Genomic DNA, 14500 nt, shown 5'->3' with positions numbered 1-14500 from the left:
CTTGGCACCGGCGTCGCGGGCGTGCCCGCTCCCTGTGGCACCTTCATCGTCGTGCAGAGATCGACGGTCGACAATCCGTTTCCGCCCATCGCGTTGATATAGTGGGTGAAGCTCTGGAAAAAACATCTTACTTCTATGTGAAGACCGTCGCTCCGCAAGGCGACTTCGTCAATCTGCCGGCTTACGTAGCCGGCCCGCCGGTTGGGAGGCCGCCTTCATGGTCCTTCCGGCCCAGGTCGCTGTCTCTGGCTGGTGCTCCCGCCATCGAACGACTCTGGGTGATGGTCCAATCATAGGGCCTGACCGGGACCGACGGTACTCCCACTCCAAGGCCGCCCTCACATGATTTGCCAGATGAGCGGTCGATTTGACCCAAGTCGGCTGAGCATCAAGGAGATGCCTCATGCCGAGGTATCTTACATGGTGAATTATATTGCCAACTGCAAGCTCATCGAGGAGTGGCGGTTCGACAAGGAGCCATATTCTCGCGCCAATCCTCCACCTTCGGTAAGCTTTCCTTCTTTTCTTCTTCTCTTGTTGCCGAGTTCATCCTGGCCGACTCTTGACTAGTTGGCTTGTTTTTAACAGAGCCCCCTTCTTCGACAGGCCGCCGGAGCCGCGTGGGTGGAGCGCTAGTTCGTCCCCGACCGAGCGACAGACGAATTCGATGATCCCGATTTGGGGGCGGCCGCTCTGGACGACGACACCATAGGGGGAGGCGGCGAGGCGGGCGGCTCCGGGCTCGGGGCCGTCTTCAAGGACTGGCCGGATGACGACGAAGCCGACGTTGTTCCGCGCCGTCAGCCAGCGTCCGATTATCAGGGCGCGGGCTCATCTACCGCGCCGACTGTTCGTGGCGGCATGCTGAAACGCCGGCCCTCTTCGGCCCTCTTCGGCAATCGGCCGAAGAAGCCTAGGGGTACTACGGCGGCGACCAACCGGGACGAGGCGGCCGCGAAGGCAGCCCGCTTCCGCACGGTGGTGAAGCAGCCGTAGGTGGTTTCGGCGTAAGTTTTAATTCTCTTACGCCTTTCTTTTTTCTCTTCGATTGTCATTCTTCTAAGCCTTTCTCTTGACTTATCAAACAGGGCTCCGCCCTCTCTCGAGCGGACCACTGCCGCCTCCGTAGTCGGAGGCGCGGGAGGATCTGCGAGCACCCGCCGCGTGGACCCCCGTGCCGATCTTCAAGTGGCGACAGAGCGGAACGTGCGGGAGGAGCGGGAGGCAGAGGAGAAGAGGGCGGCCGCCGCCAGGGCGGCCCAGGAGGTGACGAAGGAGTCGGTGGAGGCGCGAGCCAACACGGCGGCCAAAGCTCAAGCGGAGGCCGCGGCTGCGGAGAGGGCGGCGGAAGCCCTGCGGAACCAGCCTCCGCAGCTCGTCATCCCCCTCCGCACTGTGGCTCCCGATATCCCAGTGCCCCCGCCGGAGGAAGCCGACCGCGACCAACCTGTGATGGAGAGGGAGGAGGGCGACGCAGTCGTTCTGGAGAGAGGGGCGGCACCGCCGTCGCCGACTGGAGCGGGCCAAGGCGGCCGCCCTGACGCGCCGCCTGAGCAGCCGGCTAGCGGCGAGCCGGCTGTGAGGGCGGATCTTGTGGTCCTGTCGCCGTCTTGTCGGCACGTAGGGAAGGCGACTTCAGCGCCGGCTCCACCCCGTCGGCCCAGGATCTGGAGACGGCCGGCACCAGCTCGTCAAGGTGGACGCCGGACGGTGGGACGGCCGCGATGAATGTGGCGGCGCAGGACGTTCGGGAACGGCTTCACTCCCAGGCCGCCGCGCTGCAACACTATACCCAAGTGTTTCTCGCAACACGTTCGGCCATTCAGGTGAGTCTTCCCGCTTTCTGTCAATTGCTCTTGATTTCTTCTGTGGGGGCGCGTCGGCGCACCCACTGGGTGTAGTCCTCGAGTTCCGAGCCGGCTGCTAACAGGCGGCTTGGAACTTCTTAGTAGACTTTGATTGATGTCTTGTTCTTATTCATGCCTTTGTCTTGTTGGAAGGGCTATCACAACCTCTGCGCGGCTGCCTTCAACTCCTAGGCCCGGGAGGTGAGCCAGAAGACTGCTGATCTGACGGAGAGCTGGAGTAAGTGCTTCACTTTTATCTCATGTGGGGGCGCGTCAGCACAGCCACTGGGTGTAGTCCCCGAGATTCGGGCCGACTACTGAGTAGTCGGGTTGGATATTTCCTGCCGACTTCTTCCTTATTGCTTTTCTTCTTCTTCATATCTGCAGGAGCCAATGCCGACCTGAGGGAGCAGCTAGGTGGGGCCCAGACCACCCTTCGCGCCAAGGAAGCTGAGTGCGACGCCTTGGCTCAGGAACGTGATCGCCTAGCCAAGAAGCTGGTCGACCAAGAGGAGAGCCACAAGGCGGCCCTGAAGGCGGTGCAGGATAGCGAGGCCGCCCTTCAGGCTGAATATGAGACTGAGGTGGCGAGCTCGGCCGAGGCGAGGCAGGCGTTGAGCGAAGGCTACAGCCGGGTAGAAGATTTGATTGATGGTAGGCCACCCTCTTCTCCGCCCCTTTGCTCGCCACCCGACATCTGGTCTGTCTTCTGACTTCGTGCTGCTTTGTTCTTCTTTGTGCAGATTACTTCCTTGGTTACTCCGTCGCCGCCAACCAAGCCATCGAGGCCCACCGTGCTGCATGATGGGAGGCTGGGGTTGAGATCGCACCGGATGCTGGCCGATTGCTTGAGGAGAAGCTTCTGGCGATTCAAACCCGCCTCCAGCCGGCGTACTGCACGCTCCGCCGTCTTCAGCGTGTTGGCGCGCAGGTGCTGGCTGCTCTCTGGCCCGGCGAGGTGGTTCCCCGTACCCCCAATGGGACTGCCGATTGGCTGGAGGTAGCGGTCGGCCGCTTCGAGGCCTGGAAGGCTTCTGTGGCTCGGTCCGGCGCCAGGCGGGCGCTAGAGTTCGTCCGAGCCTGGTATCCTGGGCTGGACTTGGCCCAGCTGGCCACATGGCAGCAGCAGGCCAACGAGGAGCTGTAGGCGGTGCGACCGGCTATCATCCAGCACGCCTCGGTGATTGCCGACTACACCGACACCAGTGTCTTTGCCCCTGAGGTAAATGATGACGGAGTCGCCCAGCCGGAAGAGTGGTTCGGGCTGAACCCGACAGAAGGTGAAGACTCAGCGGAGGAGATCGGTTCCAGCGATGAAGGCGAAGAGGAGGAAGGGGAGGATGGTGAAGACGCCGCGCCAGACGATGGAGCGACCAGCCAGCCTCAGCCCGATCGTGCGTCTAGTAATGAGGCGCGTGCAAGCACGCCGCCTGCAATGGGTGACGATCATGCCGAGACTCGCCAGCGGGCCACTCCTCCAGCCAACACTACTGTCTCCACCAACCTGCCCGGCTCGCCTATTGCTCCCTTGACCTGATCCGCCGTCTGGGCCTTCCTGCTTGTTACTCTTTGAACAACTTTTATTAAATTCACGCAGCACCCACTGGGGTGTATTCAAACTATGTTGAATGCTGGCCTTTCGAAGGCCTTTTGTGTAATCATAATTATGCATGTGGTTGGCTTCCGTTCATATATGTTTTTCATCCTTTTGGTTGTTTCCTTTGACGCCCTCCCTTGGTCGCCGCCTTCCCAGCCGGACAGCTGCTCTGCAGTCTGTGGCTGGGGAAGGGCTTGGCCGTTTGGGAGGACAAGTACTCGAGCTTTCTTAGATTGTAGCAAGGTGAACGGTAAGCCGGCCAGCCGGCTGCTCTGACAGCCGGTTGGCGGGGTGGGAAGACGGCTTGTGTTATATAAGTTCGTTAGTCCTTAGCCGTTTTTCATGTGGGCATCCTTTCCTGCCTTTGGCTCTTGCCAGTCGGACAGTCCATTCTTCGAGCTGCGACTTTGAACAAGAGAGTGCTTGGGTGCCGACACACTACTTGTCTGAGTGCAGGTAGAAGTTGAATATAACTCAAGGCGGCAAGTCCCCAGGCCGACTGATCGAACCCAGTGCCGGATGAGAAAACAAATGTAGTAACATAATCATACGCATGATACTTATCATACATAGATAACAGAGGGTAGTCCCCGAGTACTCTTCGGGGGACCCGTTTTCTTGTACTTAATACAAAAGGTAGCGTGGTACATACTGCATTTTAACTGTAAAATCTTTGGAGGAGATTGGTCGTTCCGACTCCTTGCTGGAATCATCTCTCTTGCGTGCCTTCAGCTTCTGCGCGTCGATTGGGTAGTAGGAGTCGTTGCCTAGGGCCCTGCTGATGACGAAGGGGCCTTCCCAAGGGGCCGAGAGCTTGTGCTGGCCGGCTGTTCGCTGGATCAGCCGGAGCACAAGATCACCCTCTTGGAAGGATCTTGACTTGACCTTCTAGCTGTGGTAACGACGTAAACCCTACTGGTAGATGGCGGACCGGCTGAGGGCTAACAGCCAGCCGTCTTCCAGCAGGTCGACGCCGTCTTCTCGTGCTTCCTTGGCCTCCGCCTCCGTGTACATGGTAACCTGAGGTGAGTCGAACTCAATGTCAGTTGGGATGATAGCCTCGGCACCATATACAAGGAAGAAAGGGGTGAAGCCGGTTGACTTGTTCGGGGTAGTGCGAAGACTCCAGAGGACGGCCGGCATCTCGTCGAGCCAACAGCCGGCCGAACGCTCCAGTGGCACGACCAATCGGGGCTTGATGCCGGAGAGGATGAGACCGTTTGCTCTCTCGACTTGGCCGTTTGACTGTGGGTGGGCAACAGACACTAAGTCCAGTCGGATGCCCTGTGTCGCGCAGAAACGTGCTAGTGCTCCCTTGGCAAAATTTGTGCTGTTGTCGGTGATGATGCTGTGTGGTATGCCATACCGGGTTGTAATATCTGCGATGAATGTCACGATAGTCGGCCCATTCAATTTCTTGATCAGCTTCACTTCTATCCACTTGGTAAATTTGTCCACGGCGACGAGCAAATGTGTCATGCCGCCGCGCGCCGTCTTGAATGGGCCCACCATGTCCATCCCCCAGACGGCAAAGGGCCAGGTGAGGGTGATGGTCTTGAGTGCAGAAGCCGGCAGGTGCTGCTTGGAGCCGAAGACTTGGCACCCTTTGCAGTGTTTGACTAACTCCTTGGCGTCTTCCAAAGCAGTCGGCCAGAAGAATACATGGTGGAAAGCTTTGGCGACGAGTGATCTTGAGGATGCATGGTGGACGCATTCGCCTTGGTGGATGTCTTCGAGGATTGGTATGCCCTTCTCTGGCTCGACGCATCGCTGGAAGACTCCAGTGACACTGCGCCTAACGAGCTCTCTATTCATTATTGTGTATGCTCTGGCTCGGCGCTGTACTTGTCTTGCCGAGATCTCGTCAGTCGGCAGCTCTCTGTTTACCAAGAAGTTGAGGATGGGCTGGGCCCAAGACGGAGATGTGACTTCTTCTATTGCCAAAACGGCTACTGCGACCAGGGCGGGTGGGCTGGGTGTTGAAGAGTTGGAGTCGGCCACCGCCTGTTGTGTCGATGTAGTCCCCGGGCCGACTGCAGTATTCCGCGAGCCGGGTGCGAGTACGGCAGTCCCTGAGCCGACTGTCGAAGTCCCCGAGCCACCTGCTTGGTTCCCCAAGTCAGATCCTACTGCATCAGGGTTAGGCGGCACGAAGACGGAACTAGATTCTGGAGCAGGCTTGACAGATGGCTTGAGGAGGCGTTGGATAGAGACGTCGGTTGGTATATCTTGTCGGGTGGAGCCTATTCGTGCCAGGGCATCTGCTTGCTCGTTGTCGGCCCGTGGCACATGGAGGAACTCGCACCCTTCAAAATATCCACTGATTTGCTGAACGAGGACGTGGTAGCTTGCCATGTTTGCGTCCTTGGCGTCCCAGGCGCCAAATGATTGCTGGACTACCAAGTCCAAGTCACCATAGCACAGGATCCGGCGGATGCCGAGTTCTTTGGCTAGTCGGATCCCATGTCTGAGCGCCTCGTACTCGGCCAAATTGTCGGAGGCGGCAAAATGGATTTGCAATGTGTATCTGAGTTTGTCGCCCTTGGGAGAGGTGAGGACGATGTGGGCTCCCAAGCCGGTGTGCATCTTGGATCCATCGAAGTGCATCCGCACTTGAGTGGAGTCGGGGGCTGGCGACAGGTACTGGGTCTCGGCCCAGTCGACAAGGAAGTCGGCCAATGCCTGGGACTTGATGGCGGTGCGAGGCTGGTAGAAGATTGTGTAAGGAGCCAGCGCAATGGCCCATTTTGGCACTCGGCCGGATGCATCCCGGCTGCCTATGATCTCGGCGAACGGGGCAGTACATACGACCGTGATGGGGTGCTCTTGGAAGTAGGGCTTGAGTTTCTTGGAGGCGAAGTACACACCATAGCACATCTTTTGGTAGTGCGGGTAGTTCTGCTTTGAGGTGGACAATACTTCGCTCAAATAATACACCGGCCTCTGGACTAGCTGAGCTCGGTCTTCTTCTGGGCGCTGAACCACGATAACGGTGCTGACCACCCGGCTAGTGGCGGAAATGTAAAGTAGCATGGGCTCTTTCTCAGTCGGTGCCGCCAAGACGGGCGGTGTGGCCAGCATCTTCTTTAGCTCGTGGAAAGCTTGATCTGCTTGGTCATTCCACTCGAAGTGAGTGGACTTCTTCATGAGTCGGTAGAGGGGGAGAGCTTTCTCTCCGAGCCGGCTGATGAAGCGGTTCACGGAGGCCAGGCATCTGGTAAACTTTTGGATGTCTCGTAGCTTGGTAGGAATCTTCGTTCTCTCTATGGCCTTGATCTTCACTGGGTTGCATTCGATGCCGCGTTCGGAGACCAGGAAGCCTAAAAGCTGGCCGGCTAGTACTCCGAACACGCATTTCCCGGGGTTGAGCTTGATTTGAAACCGGCGCAGATTTTCAAATGTCTCTTTGAGGTCTTCTAGCAAGTTGCCGCGCTTCTCCGTCTTCACCACGACATCGTCTACATAGACGTGGGCATTTCTGCCTAGTTGCTTGAGGAGGCATTTCTGCATGCAATGTTGAAAAGTGGCACCGGCATTTCTCAAGCCGAATGTCATAGTCAGGTAGCAGAAAGCTCTGAATGGTGTGATGAAGGCGGTCTTCAGGTGGTCAGCCAGATCCAACTTTATCTCGTGGTAGCCTGAGTAGGCATCCAAAAAACTCAACAGCTCGCATCCGGCTGTGGAGTCTATCACTTGATCGATTCGAGGTAGGGAAAATGGATCTTTGGGGCAGGCTTTGTTGAGGCTGCTGTAATCTATACACATACGCCACTTGTTATTCTTCTTCAACACAACACTACAAAAAATACACTTCCGTGATGATACATGTTTGTCACAGTAGGTCGCGTTTTTTGTCATGCATGTACATCCATGACAAATTTATGACAGAATCAAGATAGTCATAACTGTGCTATCGTAGAAGTGTTCCATGACATTACCAAAATTATCATCACGGAAGTGTCCACTTCCATGACGATAAATCGCGCGTCACAGAAGTGCTTTCGTCAAGGGTGACCGACACGTGGCAACCACCGTAACGGAACACCGTTAAGCTATCGGGTCGGGTTTTGGATCCGATAACCCGTTAACAGCCCCGACCAATGGGGATTTTCCACGTGTAAAATCATCATTGGCTGGAGGAAACACGTGTCGGCTCACCGTTGGGACACATTTCATCCACTCATTGGACAGAAGGTGCCTATGATACGTCGACACGTGGCACGGCCCAACAGAGGCCCATTCCTGTGAAAAGGCCGGCTCGTTTGACTTGGTCAAAAGGTGGCAGCCCGGCCCATGTAAAGCCTGTTAACGGCATGTTCGCATATAGCCCATTTACAGCCCGCTAACCCAAGGCCCATTATGCCCTATCCGAATTAGGCCCAATAGCATCATCTTGGCCACCCAATATGATTCCAGCCCGTTTTAACTTCTGGCACATGTATGGCCCATGACGTCTTTCGGCACATATGAGGCCCTATGTAACTCTTGGCCTATTAACGGCCCGTGGTGAAACTGTCCCGTAATGAACAGTGTATTACTTTATGCCCATTAACGGCCCGTGGTGAAACTGGCCCGTAATGAACAGTGTATCACTTTATACCCATTAAGGACCCATTATTCTGTTGGGCCGTTTCCATCCCATGTTATCTTTCGGCCTTCTGAGAGCCCATCTATTCTTGGGCTCATTTCCAGCATTCGTTTACTTACGGGCCGTTACTGTCATTTTCTGTTTATGGGCCAAATTCAACACGTGATTACAGTCGGCCCATTTGTGGTCCGTTAACACGTTGGGCCGTTTTCATAGCGTGATGAAATATGACCTATTAATGATGGCCCGTTATGGTCGGCCCATGAACGGACAATTCCAACTCTAGCCCGTTTACAGCCATTATGCGGCCTGTTATTGGCCCATGTTTGGCCAATCGATCATACTGCCCATATAAGGACCATTGATGATACGGCCCGAAGAAGGCCCACTGTTTATACGGCCTGTAGAAGGCCCACTGTTTATACGGCCCATAGAAGGCCCACTGTTTCTACAGCCCGTAGGTCCAATGTCACTACAGTAAATATTATTAGCCCATGGTTATTGTGGCCTAGTTTTCAAAAATAGGTTATTGCAGCCACTAGCAAACCACAGAAAAATAACTGCACTGACTACAAGCAAACAAATAAAAAATACAACAAGGAAATAAATAAGCAAGCAACTTACACTAGGCTATCACGACTATTACACATATTACATCCGCTGAGCATCAAAGTTCGCCACCAGTGCAAATATAGGGAACACGGCAACATATAAACGCCACAGCAAAACAAGTCCAGAACTGAAACCACTTTAGAAGAGCTCAAGAAACAATATCCTGGGTACCCATAATGCTGGCAAGATGCTTAGCAAGCATATTAGCTTTCTCTTGTTTGGCGCTTAAGTCCTCCAGCGCTTGCTGTTGCACCAGAAAGTATGCATCTGAATTCTGCAGGGACTTCCTCAGTCCTTCGGCTTCCTGTCGCATAACATCTGATCGATGTCTTTCAACTTGAAGTTGAGACTCAAGAAGCCGAACTGATTCAGGCAACGAGTTTGAAGAGCTGGTGCTAGCAGTGGTAGCTAGTAACTCGAACACTACATCAAGACAGGACTTTGGGGTTGTTTCAGTGTCGTCAATATAGTTTTTATCAGCTTTCTTGGAGACCAACACGGATGTCTCACTATCTTGACACTTCTCCAATATTTTATCTGCGTTCTAAAAGATAGACAAACAAACACATCTCAGGTTTACAATGTAGTATATGAAACTCATTTTGGTAAACCAGTTCAGTAGTAAGGTGGACAGGATAACAGCATGAAACAAACATATATCTATGTAGTATGGTCACTGTATGATCTATATCATTCGAGTTTATGTTGCCAAATCAAGATAGATACAGTTCGAATCATATCTATTTAAGACAAAGCAGCATAGACAGAATATAAGTGTGGGAAACTACACAACAATAACAACACTTGTAATGTGCATGGCATGAGAACATAACTGTTTATTCAATTGAAAGTGAAATCAACATAGAGAAAGTTACAACAGCAAACAGCCAAACACGTTGAAGAAACAGGTTTAAAACATACCTGTTGCGCCATTGGAGGTTCAATTGCATCCTTCAAATTTGAAATTGGTTGGTATCAGTAAATACAGTGATGCAAGAGCAAAGTAGTATGAACCATAGCTACGGAACCTCACCTAAGAACAATTCTTCTTCTGCTTTAAGTGTTGACTTCGGGTTCGGAGTGGTGGTCCTCGTGATTTGGGCACTGCAGTTGCCTTACTAACTGCTCGTGTTTGGGTGCTCTGTGGTGGAGACGGTGCTGTGTCAACGGGAACTGGGTGTCTATCTGCTAGGGTTGGGGTTAGAAGGGGTGTAGCTGGTTCTCTGTCCAACTGGGTAGGGGTACAATCTGCATGAGTGTGGGTTATGTGTGGTGGGGCTGATTCTTGGGCAAGTACAACCGTGTTTCTATCTGCATCGACATGTAGCACGATCTTTTCTGAAGACCGTGTTTTTACTCCCATAGATACTGCCATCACTCCCTCCAACTGAAATGGCTGATAAACAAGAAAAGTAATTGAATGTATAGACGTTGTAAGATAGACAGGTGCAATGGATAGTAGGGAAGAAAACAGGGCATGAAATAATTCACATTTATGTTGTCTAAGCAAACAGAATAGTAGGACATAATTTCACATATATGATGGCTAATTAAACAGGATAGCATGACACAATTTCACATGTATGATTGCTATCTAAACAGGATAGAATGACATACTTCAAAATATGATGACTATGTAAACAAGATGACATGATATAACTATACGATGTGTCTATTAAAGTGGTTGGCATGCCATAAATCACAAACATGCCGCCGATGGAAACATGATGGCATGATATAATTCACGGATAGAATGACATAATTTAAAATATGATGACTATGTAAACAGGATGAGATGATATAACTATATTATGTCTTTAGAAAATGAGTTGGCATGCCATAATTCAGATACATGCTGTCTATGTAAACATCATGGCATGACATAATTCATATATATGATTTATATACTAAGGAAGTGAGCAGAGGGCAATTGCATATATGATGTGTCAACTAAGGAGATGGCATTCAATATTGTGTATATGATGTAAAAACTAACATTGCAATACAACATATGCATTATATGAGTAATATAACCCTGCCAAGTTTGAGCATACACCTCAGGGGGATAATAAGACTGGTCATCTGCCTCTGAATCCTCCTCTGAAGAGCTATCTGTAACCAGCAAGATATCTGCTTCAGTAGGTAGCATTGTCTGCTCTGAAGACCTTGTTTTCACTCCAGATTTCTCCATCACCAATTCAAATGGCTGAAGCACAGGAAGAGCAGTTGAATATACAAACATTGTCGACAAAAGCAATGAGAAATACAAAAAAGGACGACATGATATAATTCACATATATGACGCTTGCCTAAACAGCATGGCATTGCATAATTCACATACATAATGCCTTGCAACAAGATAACATTGCAATATTCACATATATAATGTCTTGCAACAAGATGGCATTGCATAATTCACATATATGGTAATTAGACACTAAACAGGTGGCATTCACACAAAACATGTCTAAACTAAGCAAAGGACATAGCAATGCAAGATACCATACGCACGATATGAGTAACATAACCCTGCCAAGTTAGGGCATGCACCTTAGGGGGGAAATATGACTGGTCATCTATCTCTGAATCCTCCTCTGAGGATCTATCAGTAACCAGCAAGACATGTGCTTCGTCAGATAGCATTGTCTACTCTGAAGACCTTGTTTCCACTCCAGATTTTTCCATGACCGTGCCAAATGGCCGATGCACAGGAAGAGTAATTGAATGTACTGAAATTGTTGACAAATTTAACACATAATAAAAAATGATGGCATGATATAATTCCCATATAAGATGACTGGCTAACTAGGGTGGCATTGCAAAATTCACATATATGATGACTGGCTAGACAAGATGGCATTGCATGATTCACATATACGATAAAGAAACTAAACAGATGGCATTGACATAAAGCATGTCTAAACAAAGAAGATGACATCTTTAATGTATACAGTAAGCAATGCAAGGCACCATATGCATGATATTACCAACATCAGCATGCCAAGTTAGAGCGAAGACCTCATGGGGTAAATAGGAGTGGTCTTCTCCTTCTGAATCCCCCTCAGAACAGTTATCTTCCTCTTGATTACGATCCGAAATGGGTGGAGGGGGGACTTCCTTTGCACCCACCATGGAACGACGTCTGCATGAAATTTTATTGCCACGCAAGGCTCGTCTCTTTTGCTCTACATGATCAGTTCCATTGTGTACAATAACTGGCATGCATAGGAATGAAACATAGTGAGATTATGTAAGGAGTGCATGCACAAATCCAGAGTGATGGTAGCAAACTGTGGATAGACCCAAAACCAATGATAGCAGGCAGATAATTGCTTTAGTTAAAAAATACAAATAGTGGCTCCTTTAATGTTTGTTTGCATACAACATGAAACTCATAGTAGACACCGGAGATTAACCAGATAGTGGACAGATAGTACTGATTGCTGCCCCAATATGTACCCCACAACCATTTAAATAATCAAGTTTCAGCATTAGTTTGGACCTCACTCGGAGTGTAATAGGTGAACACGATGATAATGTAGCATGTCATCATATTAAGCGACGCATAACGTAAGCAGACATGGAAGAGTGGGACCTCTCTTGCGGACCCGTGTAGTCCTCAAGGTCATATGCTCAGTTGATGATGGTAATGCAGTTGTCGTGGCTGCCGGCGGCGGGGAAGAAGATCTGAGGCGGCAAAAGACAGTCTGGAGAGCGGATCCCTGTTGTGGTGAACCCTTCCGTCACTAGAGCAGCTGAGCTGGGGTGGAACACAGCGCCGCAGGAGCAGGACAAACCACACAAGGTTTTCTTTGACACATATCTGTAATAGAAGTAATTAAGTAAGGGCTTGTTTGAATTTGAGGATTCTAACAATGCAGGGATAGGAAATAGACATGAATATGATAGGAATGCACGTGCAAAACAGAGAATTTAAAAACACATGATTTCTGCCAATCTGGGTGTTTGATTCACAACAATTGGAAGATCACAGGATGCAAAAAAGCATGGTGAGATTAAGTCAAACCATAAGAAAATGTACGGTTATAATGCTATTATGCTACTATCTCTTAGTATTGTGCTTGATGAATAGGAATATGAAAAGGAGGAGAAGTGGAAATTAGAATTCCTACGGTTTTTCTTTCAAGGAGACACTAAAGGAACAAATCCTACAGTTTCTTTGCTCCATTCCGTTGCACCAAATTCATGAAAAGTAGTACCATAGGAAACTTTCCAATTCCTATATTTTTCATTCGCTTTTCCTTTCAAGCACTAGAGATTCTAGTAGGCAGCCTTGAGCAAGGAAAATCCTACACTAAAAAAATGTTTTTGTGCTACTTCTATTACTTTGGACCCATGCCACTGCCATACTAGCTCAACTCCCAGGCCCATCGACAAATGCACACCTCAAACACGAAGAGATAAATAATGATGGCGTTCAAGAGAGTCCATCACGGATAGCTAAGTTGCCTGGTACCTCACTACTAATCGTATTTCCCGTTACTACGAGTGCTCAGTGGACAATATATATAACATGTAGAGTAAAAAAGAGATGCAACAAGTGTACAACCTCTTTGGCGAAGCCATGTCGATCTCAGCATGATTGGGTTGGCCGGTGAGGATGCTCCGGCTGACTTTGCTGTCGGAGGAGGGGAAGAAGATCTTAGGTATCTGGAGATGTAGCCCTAGGTACTGCTCCGCTCTGATTGAGGGTTTCTTCATTGGAGCAGCTCCGGTGAGTTGTACGACGCCGAGGCTGAAGCAGGACAAGAGAGACAACGAACAACGTTAACCTGAGTGGAATTCTAATAGCATCTCCAATACATGATGTAAAATACATAAACACAAAGTGCTATATGTAAAATACATCAGCCACTCATCTCTGAACTTAACTGTCGAAACTGAACTTAATTGTCGAAACTGAACCTAACTGTCGAAACTGAATTTTGCTGTCGAAACTGAATTTTTTTGTCGAAACTGAACGCACTAGCAAGGTGAGGCTACACGTCGGTCGACTGACTTTTTCATCTCTGATCAGTCGATTTTGCAGCTGTTGGATACGAAATCAAGGGCCTGCGGTTCATCTTCAACCTCCACCTCCCTGAGCCGCCCGCCACCATCGGCCCAACAGCAGCCCCGCGCCGCCCACGGCCGGCGGTGCGCCGCCCCACCCGCCCCAAAAACACTCCGCACCGCCGGTCCGCCGCCGCCCCGGCCATCCCTCTAGCCCCCCTCCCCATGCCGAGCTTTTTCTCCGGCAATCCCCACGCCACCGCCCCGCCACCGCCGGCGACCACCGCCCCCATCCTGAACCCTAAGATAGATAGTGGGGTACCTCTCCGGCGAGCCCCCCTTCCCGCTGCGGCTGGTTCTTCCTTCACCCCGGCGAGCCCACCCCTTGGAAATCGACTAACCCAAAAGTCGATTCAGTCGACTGAATTGTAGCCGAATCGGAGCAGCATCGCAAGCAAGAGCAAGAGCGAGAGCAGCAGCGCGAGCAAGAGCAATAGCAAGAGCAGACCTGGCAGGGGACCGAGAGCAAGAGCAGAGCAGCAGCGCGAGCGAGAGCTAAAGCAGCTGCAACTCCTACTGATGTGGACGTCGCCGCCGAGGGAGCGACGCCGTGGAGGAAGTGGCTGGCGACACCGACGTGGATGGAGCCGCACCGTGTCGGCTCGGGACCGAGCGTCGGCAGCACCATGAGATCGAATCAAGAAGAAAATGTGGCGATTAGTGTACAACCTCTTTGGTGGCGCCGATTAGGCCGCAGCTTCATCCAAGGAAATGGTGATGATGATTCTCTTTCGGTGGTGCAGGTGAAGACGGCGGTGTGGGAATGGAGGTGTCGTAAAAGAC

Source organism: Triticum dicoccoides, chromosome 5B (genome assembly GCF_002162155.2).
Source record: "Triticum dicoccoides isolate Atlit2015 ecotype Zavitan chromosome 5B, WEW_v2.0, whole genome shotgun sequence".
Taxonomy (NCBI): domain Eukaryota; kingdom Viridiplantae; phylum Streptophyta; class Magnoliopsida; order Poales; family Poaceae; genus Triticum; species Triticum dicoccoides.
The sequence above is the reverse complement of the archived record's forward strand: the minus strand, read 5'-3'. Positions refer to the sequence as shown.